At 36.8% G+C, this 9,008-nt stretch overlaps 1 protein-coding gene across 5 annotated transcripts in view; it reads left to right on the forward strand.

Annotated features, from left to right (window-relative positions):
- The window catches only part of LOC106073385 (KICSTOR complex protein SZT2-like), a 118,027-nt gene that overhangs the window by 23,270 nt on the left and 85,749 nt on the right, over positions 1 to 9,008 (forward strand). The gene's annotated exons all lie outside the window — the stretch shown is intronic.

A 9,008-nucleotide genomic window follows, 5' to 3' on the forward strand; every position in this document is an offset into this window, starting at 1 on the left:
ATTTTAAGAATGAAGCATAAAAAGTGCTTGCTAGAAGTGATGGAATAAAATAGTCCTAAAAAAGAAGTTGAAGCTGTGCCGCCTTTCTGGCATGACATTTACAAAATGAGTGGACGATGTTGGTGGAAATCTCCATTCAAAACTCAATGACAGAGCAGCAGATTTCGAAATCATTACCGGTACTATTGCCGCTGAGGAGTGACACCAACTGGAACTGATTGACTTACAAAGCCAGACTTCCCAGCTTGAGAAATTTCGAGCAATGCAGACAATAGATTTCTACGCCATGTTGTATGCATAAACCTTGCACATTTTCTAAAACAATTGCTGTGTAGGATCACAATGTTTACAAGCAAATTCTACAATTTAGTAGAAAAACTTGTTCAGTTATAAGACACCTGAAACCCTTGTTACGTAATTGACTTATGGTTGTAAGTAGGCCTAATGAAGCCACGGAATTGTTATAAAACTATTTAAAATGGTTTAGTCTCTGTTTTATTTTTCTGTATCTTTTCATTAATGTGGCCCGCGACACGAGTGTTGGAAATAAAAATGGCCCGCAGGCTGTATAAGGCTGGGCATCACTGATAATGGAACCCATGAAATTCATTTTTTTTGGTCATGGCTTATGCTGCACTGTATATTTTAAGACTAGAAGTAGGCCTACGAGTCCGCACACATAAGAATAGCAAGAAACAAATGGCTATTTGTTTGAATTACTGTTATGACTGGGGTGTTGAACTCCGTGTTACAGAAAGTGACTGTACAAATTAAAGTAAATGCTCTTAATGTCATTGCGATGTTTGTATTTCCCGTTACAGCTGAGAATAGGCAAGGGAGATAACTACAGTTTAACAGACATGCTAGAACGTAAAAGTAGTTATTGGCCTTTTAGTATTTTTTTTTTAAAGATACAGAACATACCTCCCTCCCGGTACCCTGTTTTTTTTTTTTATTTTAAATTTCTGTGATAAAAAAACCTAATGTTACAACCATGCATATTTATGTCTTCACTTAAAAATACAGCATTTTGATTAACGCGGGAAACAAACAAAACAATACATAAAAAGGGGAAAGCACTGCTACATTAGCAAGTATCTACATGAACAAAGAGATTAGGTCAATTACCTTTTCTATTATTATACCAAGTCTATAATTAGATTTCTACCATTTCACAATTACACGACCTGGAGGCTTAATAAAAATTGTCTCCTAAAGTCTAAGTGGATTTTCACGTGTCTGTCATGTCAATAGACTGTCCATTGTCACACCATTGTGTTATTTTCAAGTCAGTTTGAATAAATAGTTACATCGTTTTATCCAGCTATGATACTAGGGATCACAATGTAGAAAATTGTTTGGCCCAGTTCATAAGCACGTGGTTAGCGAAATCAAGATGCTAAGTAGACATTTTTAAGAGACCTAGTCTAGATGTACTGCTCTGAAGACTGCTGAGTAGACATTTTAAAGAGACGTAGTCTAGATGTAATGCTCTGAAGACATGATGAAGACTGCTGAGTAGACATTTTAAAGAGACGTAGTCTAGATGTACTGCTCTGAAGACTGCTGAGTAGACATTTTAAAGAGACGTAGTCTAGATGTAATGCTCTGAAGACATGATGAAGACTGCTGAGTAGACATTTTAAAGAGACGTAGTCTAGATGTACTGCTCTGAAGACATGGTGAAGACTGCTGAGTAGACATTTTTAAGAGACGTAGTCTAGATGTAATGCTCTGAAGACATGATGAAGACTGCTGAGTAGACATTTTAAAGAGACGTAGTCTAGATGTACTGCTCTGAAGACATGGTGAAGACTGCTGAGTAGACATTTTTAAGAGACGTAGTCTAGATGTACTGCTCTGAAGACATGATGAAGACTGCTGAGTAGACATTTTTAAGAGACGTAGTCTAGATGTAATGCTCTGAAGACATGATGAAGACTGCTGAGTAGACATTTTAAAGAGACGTAGTCTAGATGTACTGCTCTGAAGACATGGTGAAGACTGCTGAGTAGACATTTTTAAGAGACGTAGTCTAGATGTACAGCTCTGAAGACATGGTGAAGACTGCTGAGTAGACATTTTTAAGAGACGTAGTCTAGATGTAATGCGATGAGGACAATGAGGAAGTGAGAGGACAGTTTAAAAACGGAAACAACAAGAAAATAAACTTCTTCATGTGAGAGCTCTGCAAGAAAGTATGTGGGTGTGTATTGGGAAGGTCAAGTTCAGGCATGTGTTCTAGACCTACAGTGAAGGTGGAAGAAAGCGCGGGAAAGAGAGAAAGGAAGGTGGAAGTGATAGAAAAAGAAAGTATGTGTGTGTGTGTGTATGGGAAAGAGAGATGTTTATGTTGGAAAGATAAATATTTGTAAGGACAAGAAATTAATTAGTCTGTGGACTAACTGTTGAGCTTATGCTGAAACGAGTCAGTGGACTAACTGTTGAGCTTCTGTTGAAAGTGACTTAAAAAAAACCTGACGAGTCCTGTCACTTTATAGAATGTCTGTCTAAGATAAATCCAGCCTCAACTATACATGCTCGTAGCTACAATGGAAACAAGTATTGAGAGAGATGTTTGTGCTTGAATAAAAAGACTTGATTTTGAATCGAAGAAACTAATTGTTTTATTGACTCTCAGTTTTGTGTGCAAGAGTCAAGAAGGGAAGAAGCTGGGGCACTGTTCCTCTCAGATATAGAGTTCATATAGCGCCATCTGTATACCAGGGCCGGCTTTGGATAGCTGGAGGCTCTAAGCGAAGTGAATTTGGTGGTCCCAAATAAAAAAAACAAACAATAAAGAAACAGCGGAAAAAAAATAAAATGAAGCAAATGATTAAAAACCTGCCCTTCTGTATCTAAATCGACAAATAACTAAAATTCATATATGGCATAGTTAGACTAGTAAACATGGAGTCATGGTGCTATACTCTGTTTGAGATCTGATACTAGTAAACATGGAGTCATGGTGCTATACTCTGTTTGAGATCTGATACTAGTAAACATGGAGTCATGGTGCTATACTCTGTTTGAGATCTGATACTAGTAAACATGGAGTCATGGTGCTATACTCTGTTTGAGATCTGATACTAGTAAACATGGAGTCATGGTGCTATACTCTGTTTGAGATCTGATACTAGTAAACATGGAGTCATGGTGCTATACTCTGTTTGAGATCTGATACTAGTAAACATGGAGTCATAGTGCTATACTCTGTTTGAGATCTGATACTAGTAAACATGGAGTCATAGTGCTATACTCTGTTTGAGATCTGATACTAGTAAACATGGAGTCATAGTGCTATACTCTGTTTGAGATCTGATACTAGTTTTGCAATTTTTTCTCAATTTTTTTGTTTTTAGTCCTATGCGAGACGTTCACCAATCGGAGACCCTAGGCAGCTGCTTAGTTTGCCTATGCCTATGTCACATATCGCTTGCTACAACGGCTTACATAGAATCAGCCCATTGTTATAAATACATTTAAGTTTCCTAATGTTTTTGGGAGGACACATGGCTGCCTGTGACATTTAGTTTGACATTTACGTAACGCGCAAGCGTAAATCTTCAACTCAAGGACTCTTTCTCTCTCATTGCTGCTTGAAGTTCTTGAAGGTTGCACTTGGTTAGTTTTGTGTTTATAGTCTTCACACATTATTCCCACAGTGCCACACCACCGAAGCTTCTCATTGACAATGTTCATCTTTACCGCTCTTTTCAGGGTTAGAACAAATCTACATTTTCATCCTTAATAATTGTTGCGCTGTATCATAGCGAACGAGTTGTGAAGACATTTCGGTTACTGCGTCAAATAGAATGTACAGATTCAAATGTACCAGACCACTTATGTGCATGTCGATTGTAACCTCATCTTTAGCTTCCACAAGCTGTGTGTCTTGTAATACACCTGTTGTGGTCCAAGCTCATCATCTCCCATCTAACATGATTCTCTGTCGCGCAAGGTAGATCCATATATAGTTCTTAAAGGACGTTTAATAACTTCTAATGCCATGCTCATTCTAACTCGTCATACCCACGGCTATTTCCAGTTCCTTCTTTAGTGTTTATAGATGTATTGTTTCGTTTTTGTTTCTTTGTCTCTGATATGAAATTGTATTGTATTCTTTTTATGTACAAAGAAAATGTAACACCAGCAATGTTACATTCATATGAAAGTTTTTTTGTTGTTGTAAGGAATCGTTAGGCTCTATTTCACTCAAAAGACAATGGATGCGCCCAGATAATTGACTGGTTTCTTCTTGAATATGGCGGAATCTACTGTGAATAAACAAGCCGATTCTGGAACGACTAACTTGGCCTCAGTTCTTGTGTGGGAATGAATCTTTTTAGGGCTAATAAATAGGTCAGCTTTCTCCCTCGTTCTTTAGTGTAAGGTTGCTTCGGTCTCCTTGATCTCAGCGTGAGTCGTACCGTCATGTCTCTATGCTACCTCCCCCACAGGTCTAAATACTATTGTCCAATGACATTGTGTATATGCGAACATCTCCTTACTATTTAACTTCGACAAATATTCGTAATTCATTCTCTGGATTGGAAATAGCCTTACACTTTGTAGTTACGTTGACCTTTATTGTGTTGAAGATTGGTTTTAGCCCTTTTGCATTAATCGGAAAAACCTGCGAGACCCACTAAGGATATCGAGGTTGTTGGTCGTGTTTGCACTGGCACATTACTTAATGGTGCAGAACACAAGCTTCACCAACAGCTTGATGATGAAAGAGTAATGTTCATGGTTGATGGTTGTGTTTGTACTGAACAATTTCAACATGGTGCAGAAAATAAGCTTCGACAACTTGGTGAGGATTCAGCGGTGTTCTGGAACATTGACTCTATACATTTTTAGACATAAAACTATTTACAATACTTGAAATTCGCACTGATCTGTCAGCTAATAAACACATCCTCCGTGTTCTGGAACATAAGACTTTCTAAAATTTGCCAGTTTAAGCACTTCTATCGGCTGGGATGAATTGACTTTCACGATTCTGCAACAGGAAACAAAAGACAACCAAATGATCAGGAACTATGAACAATTTCTGAACAATCTTGACTCATTGGTAGACCAAGAAACTTGCTTTCTTGACTTGTGTTTTTTTTTTTGGCAATATAAACTTTTTTGATATGCTGAAAAAAATCCTCAGATATCGGTTATGTAATAAACATCTGCACATGTTGGACAATTGCTTTCAACAAATGTTGTATAACTACAGAATATGATTCTTTGTGCATTTCGTCATTTTTAGCGGCCCCCGAAAGTGGAATAGACGCTATTACTTTTGTGTGGTCTGTCCGTCTGTCCCATTTAGATCTCGTAAACTAGAAAAGATATTGGAAATCCGACATCATAATATTTTAGACCTTTCAAAGTTTTTGTGCAACGGCTACTTTTTTGCTTTTCTGAAAGCGAAAAATTTAGCTTTTAAAATCAACTATGCAAGCAGTTTTTCATAAAAATACGCCATTTTTTTAAAAATTACTATTCACTATTAATAGTGACAAACACGGGAGTCTATTTAGTAAGGGAGATAACTATTGGCCATATTTTTAACACATTTATGCAAACGGTTTCATATTTTTGTCAAAAAATTATATATATTTTATTGCTAAGTTAAGTAAGTTCTGTCATACTAACTCTTACAAAAAAAAAAAAACAAATATGTTTTTTTTTTTGGAGAGAAAAAATCTATTTAGTATGCATATAAATGGATTGTAATTTAAAACAACAATTTTAAGTAGTTTTTTATATTATCAGAGCATAATTCCTATGGAACACCCAACTATAGGATTTTTTTTTAACGGAAATTTTTTCTTGAGGCTATGAATAAGAGATTGACCGTTTAAAAAAAATTGATCAATTAGATAATCCTTATATGACATCAGTTAGGCCAGGTTCACATCCAACTTCACCTTCACTTTCACCTTTCACTTGGTCTGCTGGACCGTTGGGGCACCACACAAGATATGTCATTCTTCTTTCTCCATTCTTCTCTGTCATTTGCCTTTGATAGAATTTGATTCTGATATTCTTTCTGAAAATATTGAAATATGCCTTTTTACCTGCCTGGGTGGACCACTTCTGGGGCCGATTTAGAGTTTGTATTTCCACACAAACTGTCTTTGTAACCTTGTTTTAAAACCATTTTTGTTTGTTTGTTTGAAGACATTTTTTTTACAAAATATACTTGTTAGGATTAAAATATGAATGTTATGTGTGTGTGTGTGTGTGTATGTTAGTTTCTGTATATGGGAAAGAGTTCATGTTTTGTCAGTGTGTGTGTGTGTGTTGTGAGCAAGAGAGTTTGTGCACGAGAGGGAGACAGGGTGTGTGTGGGTGAGAGAAAAATGTCTTCAGAAGTGAATATTTGTACGTCTTAGCCCAAACGTCATAGCGCTTATTTGTGAACAATTGTTGTAGCCTTCATTGGTCTCTCAGTCAAACTAGGGACATTCCAAACTTAATCAAGTGCATAACCTTAACTCTTGGTCTCTCAGTCAAACTAGAGACATTCCAAACTTAATCAAGTGCATAACTTTAACTCTTGGTCTCTCAGTCAAACTAGAGACATTCCAAACTTAATCAAGTGCATAACTTTAACTCTTGGTCTCTCAGTCAAACTAGGAACATTCCAAACTTAATCAAGTGCATAACCTTAACTCTTGGTCTCTCAGTCAAACTAGAGACATTCCAAACTTAATCAAGTGCATAACCTTAACTCTTGGTCTCTCAGTCAAACTAGAGACATTCCAAACTTAATCAAGTGCATAACTTTAACTCTTGGTCTCTCAGTCAAACTAGGAACATTCCAAACTTAATCAAGTGCATAACTTTAACTCTTGGTCTCTCAGTCAAACTAGAGACATTCCAAACTTAATCAAGTGCATAACTTTAACTCTTGGTCTCTCGGTCAAACTAGGAACATTCCAAACTTAATCAAGTGCATAACCTTAACTCTTGGTCTCTCAGTCAAACTAGAGACATTCCAAACTTAATCAAGTGCATAACCTTAACTCTTGGTCTCTCAGTCAAACTAGAGACATTCCAAACTTAATCAAGTGCATAACTTTAACTCTTGGTCTCTCAGTCAAACTAGAGACATTCCAAACTTAATCAAGTGCACAACCTTAACTCTTGGTCTCTCAGTCAAACTAGGGACATTCCAAACTTAATCAAGTGCATAACCTTAACTCTTGGTCTCTCAGTCAAACTAGAGACATTCCAAACTTAATCAAGTGCATAACCTTAACTCTTGGTCTCTCAGTCAAACTAGGGACATTCCAAACTTAATCAAGTGCATAACCTTAACTCTTGGTCTCTCAGTCAAACTAGAGACATTCCAAACTTAATCAAGTGCATAACCTTAACTCTTGGTCTCTCAGTCAAACTAGAGACATTCCAAACTTAATCAAGTGCATAACCTTAACTCTTGGTCTCTCAGTCAAACTAGGGACATTCCAAACTTAATCACTTAATCAAGTGCATAACCTTAACTCTTGGTCTCTCAGTCAAACTAGAGACATTCCAAACTTAATCAAGTGCATAACTTTAACTCTTGGTCTCTTAGTCAAACTAGGGACATTCCAAACTTAATCAAGTGCATAACTTTAACTCTTGGTCTCTCAGTCAAACTAGGAACATTCCAAACTTAATCAAGTGCATAACTTTAACTCTTGGTCTCTCAGTCAAACTAGGGACATTCCAAACTTAATCAAGTGCATAACCTTAACTCTTGGTCTCTCAGTCAAACTAGAGACATTCCAAACTTAATCAAGTGCATAACCTTAACTCTTGGTCTCTCAGTCAAACTAGGAACATTCCAAACTTAATCAAGTGCATAACCTTAACTCTTGGTCTCTCAGTCAAACTAGGGACATTCCAAACTTAATCAAGTGCATAACCTTAACTCTTGGTCTCTCAGTCAAACTAGGGACATTCCAAACTTAATCAAGTGCATAACCTTAACTCTTGGTCTCTCAGTCAAACTAGAGACATTCCAAACTTAATCAAGTGCATAACCTTAACTCTTGGTCTCTCAGTCAAACTAGGGACATTCCAAACTTAATCAAGTGCATAACCTTAACTCTTGGTCTCTCAGTCAAACTAGAGACATTCCAAACTTAATCAAGTGCATAACCTTAATTCTTGGTCTCTCAGTCAAACTAGAGACATTCCAAACTTAATCAAGTGCATAACTTTAACTCTTGGTCTCTCAGTCAAACTAGGAACATTCCAAACTTAATCAAGTGCATAACTTTAACTCTTGGTCTCTCAGTCAAACTAGAGACATTCCAAACTTAATCAAGTGCATAACTTTAACTCTTGGTCTCTCAGTCAAACTAGAGACATTCCAAACTTAATCAAGTGCATAACCTTAACTCTTGGTCTCTCAGTCAAACTAGAGACATTCCAAACTTAATCAAGTGCATAACCTTAACTCTTGGTCTCTCAGTCAAACTAGAGACATTCCAAACTTAATCAAGTGCATAACTTTAACTCTTGGTCTCTCAGTCAAACTAGGAACATTCCAAACTTAATCAAGTGCATAACTTTAACTCTTGGTCTCTCAGTCAAACTAGAGACATTCCAAACTTAATCAAGTGCATAACTTTAACTCTTGGTCTCTCAGTCAAACTAGGGACATTCCAAACTTAATCAAGTGCATAACCTTAACTCTTGGTCTCTCAGTCAAACTAGAGACATTCCAAACTTAATCAAGTGCATAACCTTAACTCTTGGTCTCTCAGTCAAACTAGAGACATTCCAAACTTAATCAAGTGCATAACTTTAACTCTTGGTCTCTCAGTCAAACTAGAGACATTCCAAACTTAATCAAGTGCATAACCTTAACTCTTGGTCTCTCAGTCAAACTAGAGACATTCCAAACTTAATCAAGTGCATAACTTTAACTCTTGGTCTCTCAGTCAAACTAGGAACATTCCAAACTTAATCAACTGCATAACCTTAACTCTTGGTCTCTCAGTCAAACTAGA

This window comes from Biomphalaria glabrata, chromosome 5, assembly GCF_947242115.1.
Source record: "Biomphalaria glabrata chromosome 5, xgBioGlab47.1, whole genome shotgun sequence".
Taxonomy (NCBI): domain Eukaryota; kingdom Metazoa; phylum Mollusca; class Gastropoda; family Planorbidae; genus Biomphalaria; species Biomphalaria glabrata.